Here is a 24,371-nt window from a genome sequence, read left to right as displayed (position 1 = left end):
TCTGGCTATGACTGGATAGATTGGAACCAGGCGAGGGCAGTCCCTCCCCGCTGGACGACAGAGAAGAGGCGTTGGAGGAGGATGGTGTGGTCAACCATGTCAAAGGCTGCAGATAGGTCGAGAAGGATGAGGAGGGATAGTTTACCATCGTCACAGTCACATAGGATGTCATTTGTGACTTTGATAAGGGCCGTTACAGTACTGTGGCAGGGGCGGGTATCTGATTGGAAGGACTCAAACATGGAGTTGTGGGAAAGATGACCACGGATTTGGGAGGCGACAACACGTGTGTACATTTCCTTGGGGCTGGACAGTAACTTCTACATACCTGTGGAGTCGTGATCCAGCGAAAGGGAATTCTTCAAGAGAGAAAGAAATCTCAAGATGGGACAGGGGTGGAAATTTAAGAAAAGATTGATTAATCTCAGAATCCCATGCCGTTATAACCTTGAAAATAGTTGACTGCTACGTTGAAAGAGTACGTCACTGTTCGGTTTTGTCCTTGGTGTGTGATGGCTGATGGAGAAAGGTTTTTTGGTGCTGGATTTCATTTTATAAAGAAGACAGCTGCCCATACCTGGCAGGCAGTCAATGATGTTGGCATGGAGCAAGATATTTATGGAGATTAGAGAGTAGTCATCAGCGAACTTGATGCTTAACTCAGCTGTATCATGCAAGTCAAATTAATTAAGAACACCGGAAAGCATGCAACAAGCAGGCCTATCAAGCCTTCTCCTTCCAAAGATCAAGTACAAGCTACGCTATAATAGACTCTACCCACCCATTTAATCTCCTTCCACAGACAAAGTACAATTTATTCTTTCATTGACTCTATATGCTCTGACCAGACATACACTTTCAAAAAAATTGTTCTCAGGATGCGGGCTATGCTGGCAGAGCTGCATTTTTGCCCATACCTACTTGTCCAAAGAAGTTGGTGGTGGGCCTTCTCCTTGAACTGCTGCAGTCCTTGTGGTAATGGTGCTCCCATGATGACGTTTGGTAGGGAATTGCAGGATATTGACCCAATGACATTGAAGGAAAGGCAATACAAGTCCAAGTCAGTGTGGTATGCGACTTGGAAGGCAACTTGCAGGTGATGCTGTTTTCACAACACTGCTCCTTTTGTTCTTCTGGATGGCAATGGTCATAGGGGAGGCAAGTGCTGTCAAAGCAACCTTGGTGATTTGCTGCAGTGCATTTTGTAGATAGCACATACTGCGGGGACAGTGCACTGGAGATGGAAGGGGTAGATATTGAGTCCAGTGGCAGGGCTTCCAATCAAGTGAACATCTCTGTCTTGGATGGTGTCGAGCATCTTGAGTGTCGTTGCAGCTGCATCTATCCAGGTGAGTGGTGAGTATTCCATCACACTCCTGACTTGAGCCTGTACTTGTGCAGTAATTGGACTGTTCAGCATTTAGTCTATTAAAAGCCCTAGATCTCTTTCAACTGACCAGATAGACAAAGAAAAGGGACGATTTACAGAAGTGGAAACCTCTTGTTGAGAATTCAGGTGTGTCACGGGGATCTACTCGGGTTCAGTGGTGCCAGTCAGTCCCGGTTGCCCGATTTACACTGCGCCCAATTTTCTTTCTCATTAATCAATGGATGGATTCTCTATGAGGCCGTTTTTGCACTAATGGCGAATTTCATCCCCTGCGACTGAGAGTTGCCCAAGAGCACAGTGTGGGAACCCCAATAATTCTGAAATCAATCTACTGGGAGCAGTGGAGCTCAGCAAGGATGGAGGGTGAAGGGTGTGTGGCACTTTGTGCTGGAGAGGGCTCAAGGACTGAAGAACTCTAGATTAGCTGAGGTTAATGAAAGTTAAAAGTAAATCAGTGACCAAGGCAGCTGTCCGGGTGAGAAAGGCATGGCTTAGGGCTTCATCGGTGGTGGGGGAGAGAGGTGAGGGTAAGTGGGCAATGTGCCAGAGTTTGAAGAATGTGGCCGTGGCCATGGGTTCGATGTGCGATAAGAAAGACCACCTGACTCAGCCTGAGCAGGTAGTGGGAAGGTTGAGTGGTGGTGGGGGGGGGGGTGTCAAGGTTCAGAGGCACTTGGGTGCTGATGGGAGCTAAAGAAATTTGGCTCAGTTTTGTAGTGAGACCCCTACACTCCCCTAGGAACTGAATTGAGACCACCCGACACATCTCACATAGGATCTGTACAGCCAGCGGACAGAAGGGACGTTCACCCCCCTCAGTGTGAACCCAGCTCCCACAAGCAAAAGGACGGTCCCTGATCCAACCACTCTGAAACCCACCAAAAACTTCATTATTTATGGGAGGAGTTTCCTTTTACTCAATTGATAGCGGAGAAAGCTTTGGCAACAATTACCAATACACTGATGAAATGTGCTGCCGCTGACACTTTAAGGACCTTGACTTGGCAGGGCTTGGTTTCAATACCTCGTTCAGGGTGTTAAAAGCTGAATTGATTCTATTCCATCCAATGTTGGCATTTGAAGGCTGTCATTCTCAGACACTGAGGATTTAATCTTCATTTATCTCATTTTGACCGGTGCCAAAGTTGTGAATTGTTCGATGCGGAGCAGATTTTTGTTTAATTCAAGGACAAAACCTTTTTAAAGTAATGATTTATCTGTGTAAACGTCATATCTTATCAAAAAATTTAGAGGCTTTCGTTTTTCTTTTGATAAAATCCCACTGCACGGTTGTCAGGTCATTTCACTTCATGCAGTTATTGTGCATTCAACAAAATTAAATAAAGGGAAAATCTCTCCCAACTTCTCTATTCACAGCAGCTGGGGGCACTCTGAATGTGGTCACCTTGATATATTTCTGTCTATCTTGTGCTCTGTGTTCAAAATTAAAAGAAAATCTACAATACTCAAGTCGGGAATGTGGTGAGATATTCACCACTCGCCTGGATTGGTGCAGCTGTAAAGAAAGAAAGAAAGAAAGAAAGAACTTTCATTTATATAGACCCTTTCACAACCTCAGGACTTCCCAAAGCACTTTACAGCCAATTAAGCACTTTTATAGTATAGTCTCTGGTGTAATATAGGAAACGCGGCAGACAATTTGTGCCGCATTTCCCTGAAGGCGGCGGAACAGGTAGATAAGGTGGTAAAGAAGGCATATGGGATACTTGCCTTTATTAGCCGAGGCATAGAATATAAGAGCAAGGAGGTTATGATGGAGCTGTATAAAACACTGGTTAGGCCACAGCTGGAGTACTGTGTGCAGTTCTGGTCGCCACACTACAGGAAGGATGTGATCGCTTTGGAGAGGGTGCAGAGGAGATTCACCAGGATGTTACCAGGGCTGGAGCACTTCAGCTATGAAGAGAGACTGGGAAGATTGGGTTTGTTTTCCTTGGAGCAGAGGAGGCTGAGGGGGGACATGATTGAGGTGTACAAAATTATGAGGGGCATAGATAGGATGGATACTCAGGAGCTTTTTCCCTTCATTGAGGGTTCTATAACAAGGGGACATAGATTCAAGGTAAAAGGCGGGAGGTTTAGAGGGGATTTTAGAAAGAACTTTTTCACCCAGAGGGTGGTTGGAGTCTGGAACTCACTGTCTGAAAGGGTTGTGGAGGCAGGAACCCTCACAACATTCAAGAAGCATTTGGATGAGCACTTGAAATGCCATAGCATACAAGGCTACGGACCAAATGCTGGAATATGGGATTAGAGTAGACAGGGCTGATGGCCGGCGCGGACACGATGGGCCGAAGGGCCTCTATCCGTGCTGTATAACTCTATGACTCTATGACACAGCAAGGTCCCAATTACATCAATGAGATAAATGACCAGATAATCTATTTTAGTGATGTTGATTGATCGATAAATATTGGCCAGGACTCTGGGAGAACTCCCTTGCTGTTCTTCGAATAGTGCCATGGGGTCCTTTAAGTCCATTTGAGAGGGCAGACGAGGCCTCAGTTTAACAATTGAAAGTTGGTACCTCCGACAGTGCAGCACTCCCTCAGTACAGCCTAGATTATAGGCTCAAGGCTTTGGAGTGGGGCTCAAACCCACAACATTCTGCCACAGAAGAGAGAGTGCTACTGCTGACACTGTAACAAAACTCAAAGATCTCGACACCATCCAGGACAGCGCAGTCCTCGTGATCGGTACACCTATAACTAGACTCAATGTTCTCCCCCTCAATATCCATCCCACTGTGGCTGCAGTATACATTATCTACACATCGTAATGCAGCAACTGACCAAGGTGACTCAGACAGCATCTCTCAGCCCCGTGACCTCTACCATCACGAAACACAAAGGGCAGCAAGATCATGGGAATGCCACCACCTCCATCTTCTTCAAGTCACACACCATCCTGACTCGGACAAATATCATCATTTCTGCTTCGCCAGTCTTGGAATTCCCTACCTGACACCATCAACTACAAGACAATGCAATGGTTGAAGAAGAAGGTCCACCATCACCTTCCGAGGGCAACGAGGGCTGAGCAATAAATGTAGCCATGCCAGTGTTGCCCACACGCTATAATTTTTTTTAAAGTACAGCGACTGGTCCGCAGTTACCCCGGTATCACTGTCCCAGTGCTTGTATCATGGTTACAGAGTTTAATGATGAGAACCTATCTCTGTCTATCTCAGTGAGGTGGCCCTGGACTGAAGGGCAGTAACTTGCAGCTTATTCTAGTGAAATTCTATAAAATAATTACCAGGACTTTTTGAGGCAACACAATCATGTATGACTTAAAGATTTGTTAATATTCCAGGGGGTTGTAAGTTGGGAACATGGGTTTGGTACATGTGCCAGCATTACCCTTTGCATGGCATCATTGCTAAAACCTTTAAAATTCCACAGGAAGATTGCAGAGATTTGAAAGGTACTGACACCTTTCATATCCAGATATTTAGCTTCATACTTCCAGCTGTTGCTCAGTGGTAGCAGGCCTCTCAGTCAGAAGGTCGTGGGTTCAAGCCTCACTCCAGAAACGTAAGCACATAATCTAGGCCGACACTTCAATGCAGTACTGAGGAGGTGCTGCACTGTTGGCGATGCCATCTTTCAGATGAAATTTAAACCCAAGGCCCTGTCTGCCCTCTCGGGCATTATTTGAAGAGGAGCTGGGATACTCTCCTGTTGTCCTGGCCAACATTTATTCCTGAACCAACATCACTAAAACAGATTATTTGGCCATTTATCTTACTGCTGTTTGTGGGATCTTGCTGTGTGCAAATTAACTGTCGTGTTTCCCTACATTACAACAGTGGGTACAATTCAAAAGTACCCCATTGTCTGTGAATTGCTTTGGGACGTCCCAAGGTTGTGAAAGCTGCTATAGAAAGGCAAGTTACTTCCTTCTTTTTTTCCAAATGCCATTTTCTCCCATCCCGTTCTGAAGCTGCTGAGTCTCAGTGGGATGCGATTCCCATTGATGTCAACACCAAGTAGCCATTCACCGCATGTGAGTCTATACAGTGAGAGTTGGCGTGCGATTTGACCATATGGGGAATTGGAGCTGAGCCCTCTTATCCTCACCCAACATACACCCTCATGCAGTTTCCAATAGGGTTCACTGGATATGGACCAGGGGCAGGAATCCTGGTAGGTTTTGGCCCTCCCTACCCATGGGACATTGAAGCCGATTGTAGATTTCAAACCACTGCTTTGGTTGAGATCAGCTAACTCCACACGGACCAGTGGTCTGCACTATGGCGCACTTACCCACTGATATGTAGAAAAATATGTGATCACAGTAATTCACCACAAGATTGCAAGATAATTACAGACGGGGAAGGCCATTCGGTCCATCTTGATTCATCCATCCCGAATTACCCTAAAGTTCCTCCATTGCAGCATCCAATTGGTTGTTAAATGATTCCAAAGTTTTTGCCCCTACTAATCGATCAGGGAGTCCATTCTAAATGTGGGCTGCTCTTTGTATGAAGAGGTACTTCCTGATATCATACTTAAAATTGCCTTTTATCAGTTGAGCCCGTGTCCCCTTGTCCTACTCATACAGTTTACTTTAACTTTCTGAATTTACTTTTTCCCATTCATTTTACTATCTCATGCACCTCAATACGATCGCCTCTTGGATGTCTCCTTCCAAGGCTGGAAAGCTCAAGTTTCTTCAATCATTTCTGATTGCTCAGACCTCTGACTCCACAGACCACCCTCTGCACTGCCTCGAACACTTCAATGTCTCCCTTAGGTCATGGTGACCAGAACTGGACACAGTTCTCAAGGTGCAGTCTGGCCAGAGCAATGAATACCATCAGTTGACTGAAGAAACCAATATTAAAATAGGGTGTGCCAGGCACACTATGGCTTGTAATGACTGCTGCGTGTGTAATGGGACCTTTCTTAAGCTTGTTTCACATAAAGCTGGTGAAATCAATCTCGGCCAGCTACTTAATTTCAGGTTTGCTGTATATTACAATTTTATAATAGAAATCTTCAGGGTTAATGTTTCTTTATTCTTAAGATGGCAGAAGGTTGTACTTTTATTTTTATTTATAAATTAATCCAGTCCACTCTGAACCCAAGCTGCTTTACATTTGCCCTATATTACTGCTTAAACACCAATCCAGGATTAGCAGAGAGTTCTCTTAAATCCCACTGAATCTCTCACTCAAAATTTAACACTCTTTGTAAGGTAATCATGTCACCCATAATCTTCTGTTTCCCCTTCATCCTTTATGCCTAAGCTTTGAAGTGTCAGGTGACTTCTTTTTCCCATCAAGGTTAAAGGTCATCGATAATCCTTCTGATCTCTCCCAACATGTTCAGTCTCTGTTCGGCTAACAAGGACTTGGGGCTGGGGGGGGGGGGTGGAAGGACAGGAATATACAAAGAATGTAAATACAAAAAGCATTAGAAAGCTCAGGAACAGGAAGAAACTATTGGGACTGAGTTTCTGAAAACATTTGGACATGATTCAACTCTACAGGCCCACACAAAAGACGGAGATTCTTTGAGCTGCTTTTTATTGCCTCCCATTGTTCTCTCCTCCTAGACTATTAGTCATGTGATCCTTTGCCTGTGAGGACAAGTCTTAGTGCTTTCTTCAGAACAGGGGAGACTAAATCAGAAATAGGACTGTGGTTTTTCCCCACTCAGCTCCACTGTACAGATATTGCAAACTCTCTTCAACTATTCAGCTTGGAAATGACATCTGATCACATCTGGCTAAGATGGCCAGAAGAGCAAGCAGAAGAAAAGGATTCCTCAAGAGAGCTTGGCCTTGCTGCTGTTGCCAGTGTCACCTTGTGACAAAGACTATATCCATTTAAGGATAGAACATTGTGACCATTTTGATAAACTAGAGAAAGCCCATGGTTTTTCCCCTGAACTTAGTTCAGTTTCGAAACAACAGACTTGACGGCCTGCTCCATGTGAAAGTTGACCCACTTGAACATCAAACAGATGAGATAGACTGCCAGTTCTTTAGAAGATCATGAATACAGCAGCAACACAAGAGCACTTAGGCGCGACCTAGAATCAGATGAACCATAGAATTTACAGCACAGGAGGCTGTTCAATCCATATCCTTTTATATTCCTCCTTTTCAAATGTTTATCCAATTCCCATTTAAAATGAAGTTATAGTCTCTGCCTCAATTGCTCCTTGTGGTAATGCATTCTACTTTCCAAATAACCTTGTGTGAATTTTTTTTCTAACTTCCTCCTTCATTCTTCTAGTGATAATCTTCAACCTGTGCCTCCTTGTTTATGATTTGCCAACCAAAGAAAGCAGGAATTGAGTAGAAACTTCTTTATTCAGGGAGTGGTGAGAATATGGAACTCGCTGCCACAAGGAGTAGTTGAGGTGACTAGCATAGAAGCACTGAAGGGGAAGATAAATACATGAGGGAGAAAGGAATAGGAGGATATGCTGATAGGTTTCGATGAAGGAGGGTAGGCTGATTACCACCTACTGCCCTCCCTCAGCTGATGAATCAGTCCTCCTCCATGTTGAGCACCACTTGGAGGAAGCAATGAGGGTAGCAAGGGCACAGAATATACTCTGGGTGGGGGCTTCAAAGTCCATCACCAAGAGTGGCTCGGTAGCACCACTACTGACCGAGCTGGCCGATTCCTGAAGGACATAGCTGCTAGACTGGGCCTGCGGCAGGTGGTGAGCGAACCAACATGAGGAAAAACCTACTTGCCCTTATCCTCACCAATCTACCTGTCGCAGATGCATCTGTCCATGACCATATTGATAGAAGTGAACACTGCACAGTGTGATACCCGTCTTCACACTGAGGACACCTCCTAACGTGTTGTGTGGCACTACCACCGTGCTAAATGGGAGAGATTCAGAACAGACCTAGCAGCTCAAAACTGGGCATCCATGAGGCGCTGTGGGCCATCAGCAGCAGCAGAATTGTATTCCAGCACAATCTGTAACCTCATGGCCCGGCATATTCCTCACTCTACCATTACAAACAAGCCAGGAGATCAACCCTGGTTCAATGAGGAGTGTGGAAGAGCATACCAGGAGCAGCACCAGGTGTACCTAAAAATGAGGTGCCAACCTGGTGAAGCTACAGCACAGGACTACACACATGCTAAACAGCGGAAGCAACATGCTATAGACAGAGCTAAGCGATTCCACAACCAACGGATCAGATCAAAGCTCTGCAGTCCTGCCACATCTAGTCGTGAATGGTGGTGGACAATTAAACAACTAACGGGAGGAGGAGGCTCTGCAAACATCCCCATCCTCAATGATGGCAGAGTCCAGCACGTGAGTGCAAAAGACAAGGCTGAAGTGTTTGCAACCATCTTCAGCCAGAAGTGCCGAGTGGATGATCCATCTCTGCCTCCTCCCGATATCCCCACCATCACAGAAGCCAGTCTTCGGCCAATTCAATTCACTCCACGTGATATCAAGAAAAGGCTGAGTGCACTGGATACAGCAAAGGCCACGGGCCCCAACAGCATCCCGGCTGTAGTGCTGAAGACTTGTGCTCCAGAACTAGCCAAGCTGTTCCAGTGCAGCTACAACACTGGCATCTACCCGATAATGTGGAAAATTGCCCAGGTATGTCCCGTCCACAAAAAGCAGGGCAAATCCAATCCGGCCAATTACCGCCCCATCAGTCTACTCTCAATCATCAGCAAAGTGATGGAAGGTGTCGTCGACAGTGCTATCAAGCGGCACTTACTCACCAATAACCTGATCACCGATGCTCAGTTTGGGTTCCGCCAGGACCACTCGGCTCCAGACCTCATTACAGCCTTGGTCCAAACATGGACAGAAGAGCTGAATTCCAGAGGTGAGGTGAGAGTGACTGCCCTTGATATCAAGGCAGCATTTGACAGAGTGTGGCACCAAGGAGCCCTAGTAAAATTGAAGTCAATGGGAATCAGGGGGAAAACTCTCCAGTGGCTGGAGTCATATCTAGCACAAAGGAAGATGGTAGTGGTTGTTGGAGGCCAATCATCTCAGCCACAGGACATTGCTGCAGGAGTTCCTCAGGGCAGTGTCCTAGGCCCAACCATCTTCAGCTGCTTCATCAATGACCTTCCCTCCATCATAAGGTCAGAAATGGGGATGTTCGCTGATGATTGCAGTGTTCAGTTCCATTCGCAACCCCTCAGATAATGAAGCAGTCCGAGCCCGCATGCAGCAAGACCTGGACAACATCCAGGCTTGGGCTGATAAGTGGCAAGTAACATTTGCTCCAGACAAGTGCCAGGCAATGACCATCTCCAAGAGAGAGTTTAACCACCTCCCCTTGACATTCAACAGCAATACCATCACCGAATCCCCCACCATCAACATCCTGGGGGTCACCATTGACCAGAAACTTAACTGGACCAGTCACATAAATACTGTGGCTACAAGAGCAGGTCAGAGGCTGGGTATTCTGTGGTCAGTAACTCACCTCCTGACTCCCCAAAGCCTTTCCACCATCTACAAGGCACAAGTCAGGAGTGTGATGGAATACTCTCCACTTGCCTGGATGAGTGCAGCTCCAACAACACTCAAGAAGCTCGACACCATCCAGGACAAAGCAGCCCACTTGATTGGCACCCCATCCACCACCCTAAACGTTCATTCCCTTCACCACTGGTGCACAGTGGCTGCAGTGTGTACCATCCACAGGATGCACTGCAGCAACTCATCAAGGCTTCTTCAACAGTACCTCCCGCGATCACTACCACCTAGAAGGACAAGGGCAGCAGGCACATGGGAACAACACCACCTGCACGTTCCCCTCCAAGTCACACACCATCCCAACTTGGAAATATATCGCTGTTCCTTCATCGTCGCTGGGTCAAAATCCTGGAACTCCCTACCTAACAGCGCTGTGGGAGAACCTTCACCACACAGACTGCAGCGATTCGAGAAGGCGGCTCACCACCACCTTCTCAAGGGCAATTAGGGATGGGCAATAAATGCTGGTCTTGCCAGCGACGCCCACATCCCATGAACGAATAAAAAAAAAGGAGGCTCATGTGGAGCATAGACACTGGCATGGACCAGTTGGACCGAATGGCCTGTTTCTGTGCTGTGCTGTAAATTCTATGTAAAGAAAGCAATTTTTCACTATTTACTCACTCCTAACCTTTCATAATTTTGAAAATCTATATTAGATCCTCCTGGCCAACATTTATCCCTCAAACTGCATCTAAAAAATCCCCAGATGATCTGGTCATTATCTCATTGCTGTTTGTGGGCCCTTGCTGTTAGCTGCTGCGATTTCTATATTACAACAGTGACTACATTTCCAAAGTACTTCATTGGCTGTAAAGTGCTTTGGGATGTCCTGAAGTTGTGAAAGGCACTGTACAAACACAAGTTCTTTCTTTTCTTTTTCACCCTCACACACTAAGCTTGACAAAGTTCGGCTGCTTCAAGTAGCCACTCATCTGTCTCTGCTCAACCTTTACACTAAAAGCTAATCCATGTCGCTTTCTTCCCTTTCAGGTCAACAAAATGTAGAGCGCCAGGAGGATGAGGAACTGTCAGAAAGTATTACAGAAGGTGGCAGTGCATCACTTGACGTTACGTTAGCAAGCACCAGCTCGGAGACTGGCACTGTACAACTGCTAGAGTGTAGGCTATAGGGGTCTGCACTGGGAGACTCAACAAGCACTAGCACGCAGGAGCGTGGGCAGGGGGATGGGACAGTCCAGGAAGCAGCGAGCCAGAGGAACGGCTCGCACCTTAGCCTTGCTGCAGATAGTGGAGATGAAGCCGCTGAGGGCACAGCCTACATTCAAAGACTGATCACTATACACCAGAACTTTATAAGTGTACTGGGCAGCCTGTCAGGGAGATTGGGCACACTGGTACAGAGCATGAAGGAGTCCAGCTCTAGCTTGTGTGGAGTCATCCAGCAAGGCATGCAGTCAACCATAGAGTAAGTGGTCAGCTCCATAACACTGCAATGATGGAGCCTCTGGTGACAGCTCTGACAGCTTCGCTGGGAACTGCTGAACTGGGAACTGGGAGCTGCTATCGTGGCTCTGGGGCCTAGCATCTCCTCAGGCTTTGAATCCATGAAGGAGAGCGTGGATGGGAGTGGTGGAGAGTGTGGACGGAAGTGGCGGACAGTGTGGTTAGGAGTGCGGAGAGCGTGGATAGGAGTGGCGGAGAGCGTGGATAGGAGTGGCGGAGAGCGTGGATAGGAGTGGCGGAGAGTGTGGATGGGAGTGGCGGAGAGCGTGGATAGGAGTGGCGGAGAACGTGGATAGGAGTGGCGGAGAGCGTGGATAGGAGTGGCGGAGAGCGTGGATAGGAGTGGCGGAGAGCGTGGATAGGAGTGGCGGAGAGTGTGGATAGGAGTGCGGAGAGCGTGGATAGGAGTGGCGGAGAGCGTGGATAGGAGTGGCGGAGAGCGTGGATAGGAGTGGCGGAGAGCGTGGATGGGAGTGGCGGAGAGCGTGGATAGGAGTGGCGGAGAGCGTGGATGGGAGTGGCGGAGAACGTGGATGGGAGTGGCGGAGAACGTGGATGGGAGTGGCGGAGAGCGTGGATGGGAGTGGCGGAGAACGTGGATGGGAGTGGCGGAGAGCGTGGATAGGAGTGGCGGAGAACGTGGATAGGAGTGGCGGAGAGCGTGGATAGGAGTGGCGGAGAACGTGGATGGGAGTGGCGGAGAGCGTGGATGGGAGTGGCGGAGAGCGTGGATAGGAGTGGCGGAGAGCGTGGATAGGAGTGGCGGAGAGCGTGGATGGGAGTGGCGGAGAGCGTGGATAGGAGTGGCGGAGAGCGTGGATGGGAGTGGCGGAGAGCGTGGATGGGAGTGGCGGAGAGCGTGGATAGGAGTGGCGGAGAGCGTGGATAGGAGTGGCGGAGAGCGTGGATAGGAGTGGCGGAGAGCGTGGATGGGAGTGGCGGAGAGCGTGGATGGGAGTGGCGGAGAGCGTGGATAGGAGTGGCGGAGAGCGTGGATGGGAGTGGCGGAGAGCGTGGATAGGAGTGGCGGAGAGCGTGGATGGGAGTGGCGGAGAACGTGGATGGGAGTGGCGGAGAACGTGGATGGGAGTGGCGGAGAGCGTGGATGGGAGTGGCGGAGAACGTGGATGGGAGTGGCGGAGAGCGTGGATAGGAGTGGCGGAGAACGTGGATAGGAGTGGCGGAGAGCGTGGATAGGAGTGGCGGAGAACGTGGATGGGAGTGGCGGAGAGCGTGGATAGGAGTGGCGGAGAACGTGGATGGGATGTGGTGGAGAGCGTGGATAGGAGTGGCGGAGAGCGTGGATGGGAGTGGCGGAGAGCGTGGATGGGAGTGGTGGAGAGCGTGGATAGGAGTGGCGGAGAGTGTGGATAGGAGTGCGGAGAGCGTGGATGGGAGTGGCGGAGAGCGTGGATGGGAGTGGCGGAGAGCGTGGATGGGAGTGGCGGAGAGCGTGGATGGGATGTGGTGGAGAGCGTGGATAGGAGTGGCGGAGAGTGTGGATGGGAGTGCGGAGAACGTGGATAGGAGTGGCGGAGAGTGTGGATGGGAGTGGCGGAGAGTATGGATGGGAGTGGCGGAGAGTGTGGATAGGAGTGGCGGAGAGCGTGGATGGGAGTGGTGGAGAGCGTGGATAGGAGTGGCGGAGAGTGTGGATGGGAGTGGCGGAGAGTATGGATGGGAGTGGCGGAGAGTGTGGATAGGAGTGGCGGAGAGCGTGGATAGGATGTGGTGGAGAGCGTGGATGGGAGTGGCGGAGAGCGTGGATAGGATGTGGCGGAGAGCGTGGATGGGAGTGGCGGAGAACGTGGATGAGAGTGGCGGAGAGCGTGGATAGGAGTGGCGGAGAGCGTGGATAGGAGTGGCGGAGAGCGTGGATAGGAGTGGCGGAGAGCGTGGATGGGAGTGGCGGAGAGCGTGGATGGGAGTGGCGGAGAGCGTGGATAGGAGTGGCGGAGAGCGTGGATGGGAGTGCGGAGAGCGTGGATGGGAGTGGCGGAGAACGTGGATGGGAGTGGCGGAGAGCGTGGAAAGGAGTGGCGGAGAGCGTGGATAGGAGTGGCGGAGAGCGTGGATAGGAGTGGCGGAGAGCGTGGATAGGATGTGGTGGAGAGCGTGGATGGGAGTGGCGGAGAGCGTGGATGGGAGTGGCGGAGAGCGTGGATAGGAGTGGCGGAGAGTGTGGATGGGAGTGGTGGAGAGCGTGGATAGGATGTGGTGGAGAGCGTGGATGGGAGTGGCGGAGAGCGTGGATGGGAGTGGCGGAGAGTGTGGATGGGAGTGCGGAGAGCGTGGATAGGAGTGGCGGAGAGTGTGGATGGGAGTGGTGGAGAGCGTGGATAGGAGTGGCGGAGAGCGTGGATAGGAGTGCGGAGAGCGTGGATAGGAGTGGCGGAGAGCGTGGATAGGAGTGGCGGAGAGCGTGGATAGGAGTGGCGGAGAGCGTGGATAGGAGTGGCGGAGAGCGTGGATGGGAGTGGCGGAGAGTGTGGATGGGAGTGGCGGAGAGTGTGGATAGGAGTGGCGGAGAGTGTGGATAGGAGTGGCGGAGAGCGTGGATAGGATGTGGCGGAGAGCGTGGATGGGAGTGGCGGAGAGCGTGGATAGGATGTGGCGGAGAGTGTGGATGGGAGTGGTGGAGAGCGTGGATAGGATGTGGTGGAGAGCGTGGATGGGAGTGGCGGAGAGTGTGGATGGGAGTGGCGGAGAGCGTGGATGGGAGTGGCGGAGAGCGTGGATAGGAGTGGCGGAGAGTGTGGATGGGAGTGGTGGAGAGCGTGGATAGGATGTGGTGGAGAGCGTGGATGGGAGTGGCGGAGAGTGTGGATGGGAGTGCGGAGAGCGTGGATAGGAGTGGCGGAGAGTGTGGATGGGAGTGGTGGAGAGCGTGGATAGGAGTGGCGGAGAGCGTGGATAGGAGTGCGGAGAGCGTGGATAGGAGTGGCGGAGAGCGTGGATAGGAGTGGCGGAGAGCGTGGATAGGAGTGGCGGAGAGTGTGGATAGGAGTGGCGGAGAGTGTGGATAGGAGTGGCGGAGAGCGTGGATGGGAGTGGCGGAGAGTGTGGATAGGAGTGGCGGAGAGTGTGGATAGGAGTGGCGGAGAGCGTGGATAGGATGTGGCGGAGAGCGTGGATGGGAGTGGCGGAGAGCGTGGATAGGATGTGGCGGAGAGCGTGGATAGGAGTGGTGGAGAGCGTGGATAGGAGTGCGGAGAGCGTGGATCGGAGTGGCGGAGAGCGTGGATGGGAGTGGCGGAGAGCGTGGATCGGAGTGCGGAGAACGTGGATAGGAGTGCGGAGAACGTGGATAGGAGTGCGGAGAGCGTGGATAGGATGTGGCGGAGAACGTGGATAGGAGTGCGGAGAACGTGGATGGGAGTGGCGGAGAGCGTGGATAGGATGTGGCGGAGAGCGTGGATAGGAGTGGCGGAGAGCGTGGATAGGAGTGCGGAGAGCGTGGATCGGAGTGGCGGAGAGCGTGGATGGGAGTGGCGGAGAGCGTGGATCGGAGTGCGGAGAACGTGGATAGGAGTGCGGAGAACGTGGATAGGAGTGCGGAGAGCGTGGATGGGAGTGGCGGAGAGCGTGGATGGGAGTGCGGAGAACGTGGATCGGAGTGCGGAGAACGTGGATCGGAGTGCGGAGAGCGTGGATAGGAGTGCGGAGAACGTGGATAGGAGTGCGGAGAACGTGGATCGGAGTGCGGAGAGCGTGGATAGGAGTGCGGAGAGCGTGGATGGGAGTGGCGGAGAGCGTGGATGGGAGTGGCGGAGAGCGTGGATCGGAGTGGCGGAGAGTGTGGATGGGAGTGGCGGAGAACGTGGATGGGAGTGCGGAGAACGTGGATCGGAGTGCGGAGAGCGTGGATAGGAGTGCGGAGAACGTGGATGGGAGTGGCGGAGAGCGTGGATGGGAGTGGCGGAGAGCGTGGATGGGAGTGGCGGAGAGCGTGGATAGGAGTGCGGAGAACGTGGATGGGAGTGGCGGAGAACGTGGATGGGAGTGCGGAGAACGTGGATCGGAGTGCGGAGAGCGTGGATAGGAGTGCGGAGAACGTGGATGGGAGTGGCGGAGAGCGTGGATGGGAGTGGCGGAGAGCGTGGATGGGAGTGGCGGAGAGCGTGGATAGGAGTGCGGAGAACGTGGATGGGAGTGCGGAGAGCGTGGATGGGAGTGCGGAGAACGTGGATGGGAGTGGCGGAGAACGTGGATAGGAGTGCGGAGAGCGTGGATGGGAGTGGCGGAGAGCGTGGATAGGAGTGCGGAGAGCGTGGATAGGAGTGCGGAGAGCGTGGATGGGAGTGGCGGAGAACGTGGATAGGAGTGCGGAGAGCGTGGATGGGAGTGCGGAGAGCGTGGATAGGAGTGCGGAGAGCGTGGATAGGAGTGCGGAGAGCGTGGATGGGAGTGGCGGAGAGCGTGGATAGGATGTGGCGGAGAGCGTGGATAGGAGTACGGAGAGCGTGGATGGGAGTGGCGGAGAGCGTGGATAGGAGTGCGGAGAACGTGGATAGGAGTGCGGAGAGCGTGGATGGGAGTGCGGAGAGCGTGGATGGGAGTGGCGGAGAGCGTGGATGGGAGTGGCGGAGAGCGTGGATAGGAGTGGCGGAGAGCGTGGATGGGAGTGCGGAGAGCGTGGATGGGAGTGGCGGAGAGCGTGGATAGGAGTGCGGAGAGCGTGGATGGGAGTGGCGGAGAGCGTGGATAGGAGTGCGGAGAGCGTGGATAGGAGTGGCGGAGAGCGTGGATAGGAGTGCGGAGAACGTGGATGGGAGTGCGGAGAACGTGGATAGGAGTGGCGGAGAACGTGGATGGGAGTGCGGAGAGCGTGGATGGGAGTGCGGAGAGCGTGGATGGAAGTGGCGGAGAGCGTGGATCGGAGTGGCGGAGAGCGTGGATGGGAGTGGCGGAGAGCGTGGATGGGAGTGGCGGAGAGCGTGGATGGGAGTGGCGGAGAACGTGGATCGGAGTGCGGAGAACGTGGATCGGAGTGGCGGAGAGCGTGGATGGGAGTGCGGAGAGCGTGGATAGGAGTGCGGAGAACGTGGATAGGAGTGGCGGAGAGCGTGGATGGGAGTGGCGGAGAACGTGGATAGGAGTGCGGAGAACGTGGATAGGAGTGGCGGAGAGCGTGGATAGGAGTGCGGAGAACGTTGATCGGAGTGCGGAGAGCGTGGATGGGAGTGGCGGAGAGCGTGGATGGGAGTGGCGGAGAACGTGGATAGGAGTGCGGAGAGCGTGGATAGGAGTGCGGAGAACGTGGATCGGAGTGCGGAGAGCGTGGATGGGAGTGCGGAGAGCGTGGATGGGAGTGCGGAGAGCGTGGATAGGAGTGCGGAGAACGTGGATCGGAGTGCGGAGAGCGTGGATAGGAGTGCGGAGAGCGTGGATGGGAGTGCGGAGAGCGTGGATGGGAGTGCGGAGAGCGTGGATAGGAGTGCGGAGAACGTGGATCGGAGTGCGGAGAGCGTGGATAGGAGTGCGGAGAACGTGGATAGGAGTGGCGGAGAGTGTGGATGGGAGTGGCGGAGAACGTGGATAGGAGTGCGGAGAGCGTGGATAGGAGTGCGGAGAGCGTGGATGGGAGTGGCGGAGAACGTGGATGGGAGTGCGGAGAGCGTGGATAGGAGTGCGGAGAGCGTGGATGGGAGTGGCGGAGAACGTGGATGGGAGTGCGGAGAGCGTGGATAGGAGTGCGGAGAGCGTGGATGGGAGTGCGGAGAGCGTGGATGGGAGTGCGGAGAGCGTGGATAGGAGTGCGGAGAACGTGGATGGGAGTGCGGAGAGCGTGGATGGGAGTGCGGAGAGCGTGGATAGGAGTGCGGAGAGCGTGGATGGGAGTGCGGAGAGCGTGGATGGGAGTGCGGAGAGCGTGGATAGGAGTGCGGAGAACGTGGATCGGAGTGCGGAGAGCGTGGATAGGAGTGGCGGAGAGTGTGGATGGGAGTGGCGGAGAACGTGGATAGGAGTGCGGAGAGCGTGGATAGGAGTGCGGAGAGCGTGGATGGGAGTGGCGGAGAACGTGGATGGGAGTGCGGAGAGCGTGGATGGGAGTGGCGGAGAGCGTGGATAGGAGTGGCGGAGAGCGTGGATAGGAGTGGCGGAGAACGTGGTTAGGAGTGGTGGAGAGCGTGGATAGGAGTGGCGGAGAACGTGGATAGGAGTGCGGAGAGCGTGGATAGGAGTGGCGGAGAACGTGGATAGGAGTGCGGAGAGCGTGGATGGGAGTGGCGGAGAACGTGGATAGGAGTGGCGGAGAACGTGGATGGGAGTGCGGAGAGCGTCGATAGGAGTGCGGAGAGCGTGGATGGAAGTGGCGGAGAACGTGGATGGGAGTGGCGGAGAACGTGGATGGGAGTGCGGAGAGTGTGGATAGGAGTGGCGGAGAGCGTGGATCGGAGTGCGGAGAGCGTGGATAGGAGTGCGGAGAGCGTGGATGGAAGTGGCGGAGAACGTGGATGGGAGTGCGGAGAGCGTGGATGGGAGTGGTGGAGAGCGTGGATAGGAGTGGTGGAGAGCGTGGATAGGAGTGGCGGAGAGCGTGGATAGGAGTGGCGGAGAGCGTGGATGGGAGTGCGGAGAGCGTGGATGGGAGTGGCGGAGAGCGTGGATGGGAGTGGCGGAGAGCGTGGATAGGAGTGGTGGAGAGCGTGGATAGGAGTGGCGGAGAACGTGGATAGGAGTGGTGGAGAGCGTGGATAGGAGTGGCGGAGAGCGTGGATAGGAGTGGCGGAGAGCGTGGATGGGAGTGCGGAGAGCGTGGATGGGAGTGGCGGAGAGCGTGGATGGGAGTGCGGAGAGCGTGGATGGGAGTGGCGGAGAGCGTGGATGGGAGTGCGGAGAGCGTGGATGGGAGTGGCGGAGAGCGTGGATGGGAGTGGCGGAGAGCGTGGATGGGAGTGCGGAGAGCGTGGATCGGAGTGCGGAGAGCGTGGATGGGAGTGCGGAGAGCGTGGATAGGAGTGGCGGAGAGCGTGGATAGGAGTGCGGAGAGCGTGGATAGGAGTGCGGAGAGCGTGGATAGGAGTGCGGAGAGCGTGGATGGGAGTGCGGAGAGCGTGGATGGGAGTGCGGAGAGCGTGGATGGGAGTGCGGAGAGCGTGGATAGGAGTGCGGAGAGCGTGGATGGGAGTGCGGAGAGCGTGGATGGGAGTGGTGGAGAGCGTGGATGGGAGTGCGGAGAGCGTGGATAGGAGTGCGGAGAGCGTGGATGGGAGTGCGGAGAGCGTGGATAGGAGTGCGGAGAGCGTGGATGGGAGTGCGGAGAGCGTGGATAGGAGTGCGGAGAGCGTGGATAGGAGTGGCGGAGAGCGTGGATGGGAGTGGCGGAGAGCGTGGATAGGAGTGCGGAGAACGTGGATGGGAGTGCGGAGAACGTGGATCGGAGTGCGGAGAGCGTGGATGGGAGTGCGGAGAGCGTGGATGGGAGTGCGGAGAGCGTGGATAGGAGTGGCGGAGAGCGGGGATAGGAGTGCGGAGAACGTGGATAGGAGTGCGGACAGCGTGGATGGGAGTGCGGAGAGCGTGGATGGGAGTGCGGAGAGCGTGGATGGGAGTGCGGAGAGCGTGGATGGGAGTGCGGAGAGCGTGGATGGGAGTGCGGAGAGCGTGGATAGGAGTGCGGAGAGCGTGGATAGGAGTGCGGAGAGCGTGGATGGGAGTGCGGAGAGCGTGGATAGGAGTGGCGGAGAGCGTGGATAGGAGTGCGGAGAGCGTGGATGGGAGTGCGGAGAGCGTGGATAGGAGTGCGGAGAGCGTGGATGGGAGTGGCGGAGAGCGTGGATAGGAGTGCGGAGAGCGTGGATGGGAGTGGCGGAGAGCGTGGATGGGAGTGCGGAGAGCGTGGATGGGAGTGCGGAGAGCGTGGATGGGAGTGCGGAGAGCGTGGATGGGAGTGGCGGAGAACGTGGATGGGAGTGGCGGAGAACGTGGATGGGAGTGCGGAGAGCGTGGATGGGAGTGGTGGAGAGCGTGGATAGGAGTGCGGAGAGCGTGGATGGGAGTGGCGGAGAACGTGGATGGGAGTGGAGGAGAGCGTGGATAGGAGTGGCGGAGAACGTGGATAGGAGTGGCGGAGAGCGTGGATGGGAGTGGCGGAGAGCGTGGATAGGAGTGGCGGAGAGCGTGGATAGGAGTGGCGGAGAGCGTGGATAGGAGTGCGGAGAACGTGGATTGGAGTGGTGGAGAGTGTGGATGGGAGTGGCGGAGAGTGTGGATGGGAGTGGCGGAGAGCGTGGATAGGAGTGGCGGAGAGCGTGGATAGGAGTGGCGGAGAGCGTGGATAGGAGTGGCGGAGAGCGTGGATGGGAGTGGCGGAGAGCGTGGATGGGAGTGGCGGAGAGCGTGGATGGGAGTGGCGGAGAGCGTGGATAGGAGTGGCGGAGAGCGTGGATGGGAGTGGCGGAGAACGTGGATGGGAGTGGCGGAGAGCGTGGATAGGAGTGGCGGAGAACGTGGATGGGAGTGGCGGAGAGCGTGGATGGGAGTGGCGGAGAGCGTGGATGGGAGTGCGGAGAACGTGGATGGGAGTGCGGAGAGCGTGGATAGGAGTGGCGGAGAACGTGGATAGGAGTGGCGGAGAGCGTGGATAGGAGTGGCGGAGAGCGTGGATCGGAGTGCGGAGAGCGTGGATGGGAGTGCGGAGAGCGTGGATGGGAGTGGCGGAGAGCGTGGATAGGAGTGGCGGAGAGCGTGGATGGGAGTGGCGGAGAGCGTGGATGGGAGTGGCGGAGAGCGTGGATGGGAGTGGCGGAGAGCGTGGATGGGAGTGCGGAGAGCGTGGATGGGAGTGGCGGAGAGCGTGGATGGGAGTGCGGAGAGCGTGGATGGGAGTGGCGGAGAGCGTGGATAGGAGTGGCGGAGAACGTGGATAGGAGTGGCGGAGAGCGTGGATGGGAGTGCGGAGAGCGTGGATGGGAGTGCGGAGAGTGTGGATAGGAGTGGTGGAGAGCGTGGATAGGAGTGGCGGAGAACGTGGATAGGAGTGGCGGAGAGCGTGGATAGGAGTGGCGGAGAGCGGAGAGCGTGGATGGGAGTGGCGGAGAGCGTGGATAGGAGTGGCGGAGAGCGTGGATGGGAGTGCGGAGAGCGTGGATAGGAGTGGCGGAGAGCGTGGATGGGAGTGCGGAGAGCGTGGATAGGAGTGGCGGAGAGCGTGGATGGGAGTGCGGAGAGCGTGGATGGGAGTGGCGGAGAGCGTGGATGGGAGTGCGGAGAGCGTGGATAGGAGTGCGGAGAGCGTGGATAGGAGTGGTGGAGAGCGTGGATAGGAGTGCGGAGAACGTGGATGGGAGTGGCGGAGAGCGTGGATAGGAGTGCGGAGAGCGTGGATGGGAGTGCGGAGAACGTGGATGGGAGTGGCGGAGAGCGTGGATAGGAGTGGCGGAGAGCGTGGATGGGAGTGGCGGAGAGTGTGGATGGGAGTGCGGAGAGCGTGGATAGGAGTGGCGGAGAGCGTGGATGGGAGTGCGGAGAGCGTGGATAGGAGTGCGGAGAACGTGGATGGGAGTGGCGGAGAGCGTGGATGGGAGTGCGGAGAGCGTGGATGGGAGTGCGGAGAGCGTGGATGGGAGTGCGGAGAGCGTGGATGGGAGTGCGGAGAGCGTGGATAGGAGTGCGGAGAGCGTGGATGGGAGTGCGGAGAGCGTGGATGGGAGTGCGGAGAGCGTGGATGGGAGTGCGGAGAACGTGGATCGGAGTGCGGAGAGCGTGGATAGGAGTGCGGAGAACGTGGATAGGAGTGGCGGAGAGTGTGGATGGGAGTGGCGGAGAACGTGGATAGGAGTGCGGAGAGCGTGGATAGGAGTGCGGAGAGCGTGGATGGGAGTGGCGGAGAACGTGGATGGGAGTGCGGAGAGCGTGGATGGGAGTGGCGGAGAGCGTGGATAGGAGTGGCGGAGAGCGTGGTTAGGAGTGGTGGAGAGCGTGGATAGGAGTGGCGGAGAACGTGGATAGGAGTGGCGGAGAGCGTGGATAGGAGTGCGGAGAACGTGGATAGGAGTGGCGGAGAGCGTGGATGGGAGTGGCGGAGAACGTGGATAGGAGTGGCGGAGAACGTGGATAGGAGTGGCGGAGAGTGTGGATAGGAGTGGCGGAGAACGTGGATGGGAGTGCGGAGAGCGTGGATAGGAGTGCGGAGAGCGTGGATGGAAGTGGCGGAGAGCGTGGATGGAAGTGGCGGAGAACGTGGATGGGAGTGCGGAGAGCGTGGATGGGAGTGGCGGAGAACGTGGATGGGAGTGCGGAGAGCGTGGATAGGAGTGGCGGAGAGCGTGGATCGGAGTGCGGAGAGCGTGGATAGGAGTGCGGAGAGCGTGGATGGAAGTGGCGGAGAACGTGGATGGGAGTGCGGAGAGCGTGGATGGGAGTGGTGGAGAGCGTGGATAGGAGTGGCGGAGAACGTGGATAGGAGTGGCGGAGAGCGTGGATAGGAGTGGCGGAGAGCGTGGATAGGAGTGGCGGAGAGCGTGGATAGGAGTGGCGGAGAGCGTGGATGGGAGTGCGGAGAGCGTGGATGGGAGTGGCGGAGAGCGTGGATGGGAGTGCGGAGAGCGTGGATGGGAGTGGCGGAGAGCGTGGATGGGAGTGCGGAGAGCGTGGATGGGAGTGGCGGAGAGCGTGGATGGGAGTGCGGAGAGCGTGGATGGGAGTGGCGGAGAGCGTGGATGGGAGTGGCGGAGAGCGTGGATGGGAGTGCGGAGAGCGTGGATCGGAGTGCGGAGAGCGTGGATAGGAGTGGCGGAGAGCGTGGATAGGAGTGCGGAGAGCGTGGATAGGAGTGCGGAGAGCGTGGATGGGAGTGCGGAGAGCGTGGATGGGAGTGCGGAGAGCGTGGATGGGAGTGCGGAGAGCGTGGATGGGAGTGGCGGAGAGCGTGGATAGGAGTGCGGAGAGCGTGGATAGGAGTGCGGAGAGCGTGGATAGGAGTGCGGAGAGCGTGGATAGGAGTGCGGAGAGCGTGGATGGGAGTGCGGAGAGCGTGGATGGGAGTGGTGGAGAGCGTGGATGGGAGTGCGGAGAGCGTGGATAGGAGTGCGGAGAGCGTGGATAGGAGTGCGGAGAGCGTGGATGGGAGTGCGGAGAGCGTGGATAGGAGTGCGGAGAGCGTGGATGGGAGTGCGGAGAGCGTGGATAGGAGTGCGGAGAGCGTGGATAGGAGTGGCGGAGAGCGTGGATGGGAGTGGCGGAGAGCGTGGATAGGAGTGCGGAGAACGTGGATGGGAGTGCGGAGAACGTGGATCGGAGTGCGGAGAGCGTGGATGGGAGTGCGGAGAGCGTGGATGGGAGTGCGGAGAGCGTGGATGGGAGTGCGGAGAGCGTGGATGGGAGTGGTGGAGAGCGTGGATAGGAGTGCGGAGAGCGTGGATGGGAGTGCGGACAGCGTGGATGGGAGTGCGGAGAGCGTGGATGGGAGTGCGGAGAGCGTGGATGGGAGTGCGGAGAGCGTGGATGGGAGTGCGGAGAGCGTGGATGGGAGTGCGGAGAGCGTGGATGGGAGTGCGGAGAGCGTGGATGGGAGTGCGGAGAGCGTGGATAGGAGTGCGGAGAACGTGGATAGGAGTGCGGACAGCGTGGATGGGAGTGCGGAGAGCGTGGATGGGAGTGCGGAGAGCGTGGATGGGAGTGCGGAGAGCGTGGATGGGAGTGCGGAGAGCGTGGATGGGAGTGCGGAGAGCGTGGATAGGAGTGCGGAGAGCGTGGATAGGAGTGCGGAGAGCGTGGATGGGAGTGCGGAGAGCGTGGATAGGAGTGGCGGAGAGCGTGGATAGGAGTGCGGAGAGCGTGGATGGGAGTGCGGAGAGCGTGGATGGGAGTGCGGAGAGCGTGGATGGGAGTGGCGGAGAGCGTGGATAGGAGTGCGGAGAGCGTGGATGGGAGTGGCGGAGAACGTGGATGGGAGTGCGGAGAGCGTGGATGGGAGTGCGGAGAGCGTGGATGGGAGTGCGGAGAGCGTGGATGGGAGTGCGGAGAGCGTGGATGGGAGTGGCGGAGAGCGTGGATGGGAGTGGCGGAGAACGTGGATGGGAGTGCGGAGAGCGTGGATGGGAGTGGTGGAGAGCGTGGATAGGAGTGCGGAGAGCGTGGATGGGAGTGGCGGAGAACGTGGATGGGAGTGGCGGAGAGCGTGGATAGGAGTGGCGGAGAGCGTGGATGGGAGTGGCGGAGAGCGTGGATAGGAGTGGCGGAGAGCGTGGATAGGAGTGGCGGAGAGCGTGGATAGGAGTGCGGAGAACGTGGATTGGAGTGGTGGAGAGTGTGGATGGGAGTGGCGGAGAGTGTGGATGGGAGTGGCGGAGAGCGTGGATAGGAGTGGCGGAGAGCGTGGATAGGAGTGGCGGAGAGCGTGGATAGGAGTGGCGGAGAGCGTGGATAGGAGTGGCGGAGAACGTGGATAGGAGTGGCGGAGAGCGTGGATGGGAGTGGCGGAGAGCGTGGATGGGAGTGGCGGAGAGCGTGGATGGGAGTGGCGGAGAGCGTGGATAGGAGTGGCGGAGAGCGTGGATGGGAGTGGCGGAGAACGTGGATGGGAGTGGCGGAGAGCGTGGATAGGAGTGGCGGAGAACGTGGATGGGAGTGGCGGAGAGCGTGGATGGGAGTGGCGGAGAGCGTGGATGGGAGTGCGGAGAACGTGGATGGGAGTGCGGAGAGCGTGGATAGGAGTGGCGGAGAACGTGGATAGGAGTGGCGGAGAGCGTGGATAGGAGTGGCGGAGAGCGTGGATGGGAGTGCGGAGAGCGTGGATGGGAGTGGCGGAGAGCGTGGATAGGAGTGCGGAGAGCGTGGATGGGAGTGGCGGAGAGCGTGGATGGGAGTGGCGGAGAACGTGGATGGGAGTGCGGAGAGCGTGGATGGGAGTGGTGGAGAGCGTGGATAGGAGTGCGGAGAGCGTGGATGGGAGTGGCGGAGAACGTGGATGGGAGTGGCGGAGAGCGTGGATAGGAGTGGCGGAGAGCGTGGATGGGAGTGGCGGAGAGCGTGGATAGGAGTGGCGGAGAGCG

Source organism: Heptranchias perlo, chromosome 13, assembly GCF_035084215.1.
Source record: "Heptranchias perlo isolate sHepPer1 chromosome 13, sHepPer1.hap1, whole genome shotgun sequence".
NCBI classification, from domain to species: Eukaryota; Metazoa; Chordata; class Chondrichthyes; order Hexanchiformes; family Hexanchidae; genus Heptranchias; species Heptranchias perlo.
The sequence above is the reverse complement of the archived record's forward strand: the minus strand, read 5'-3'. Positions refer to the sequence as shown.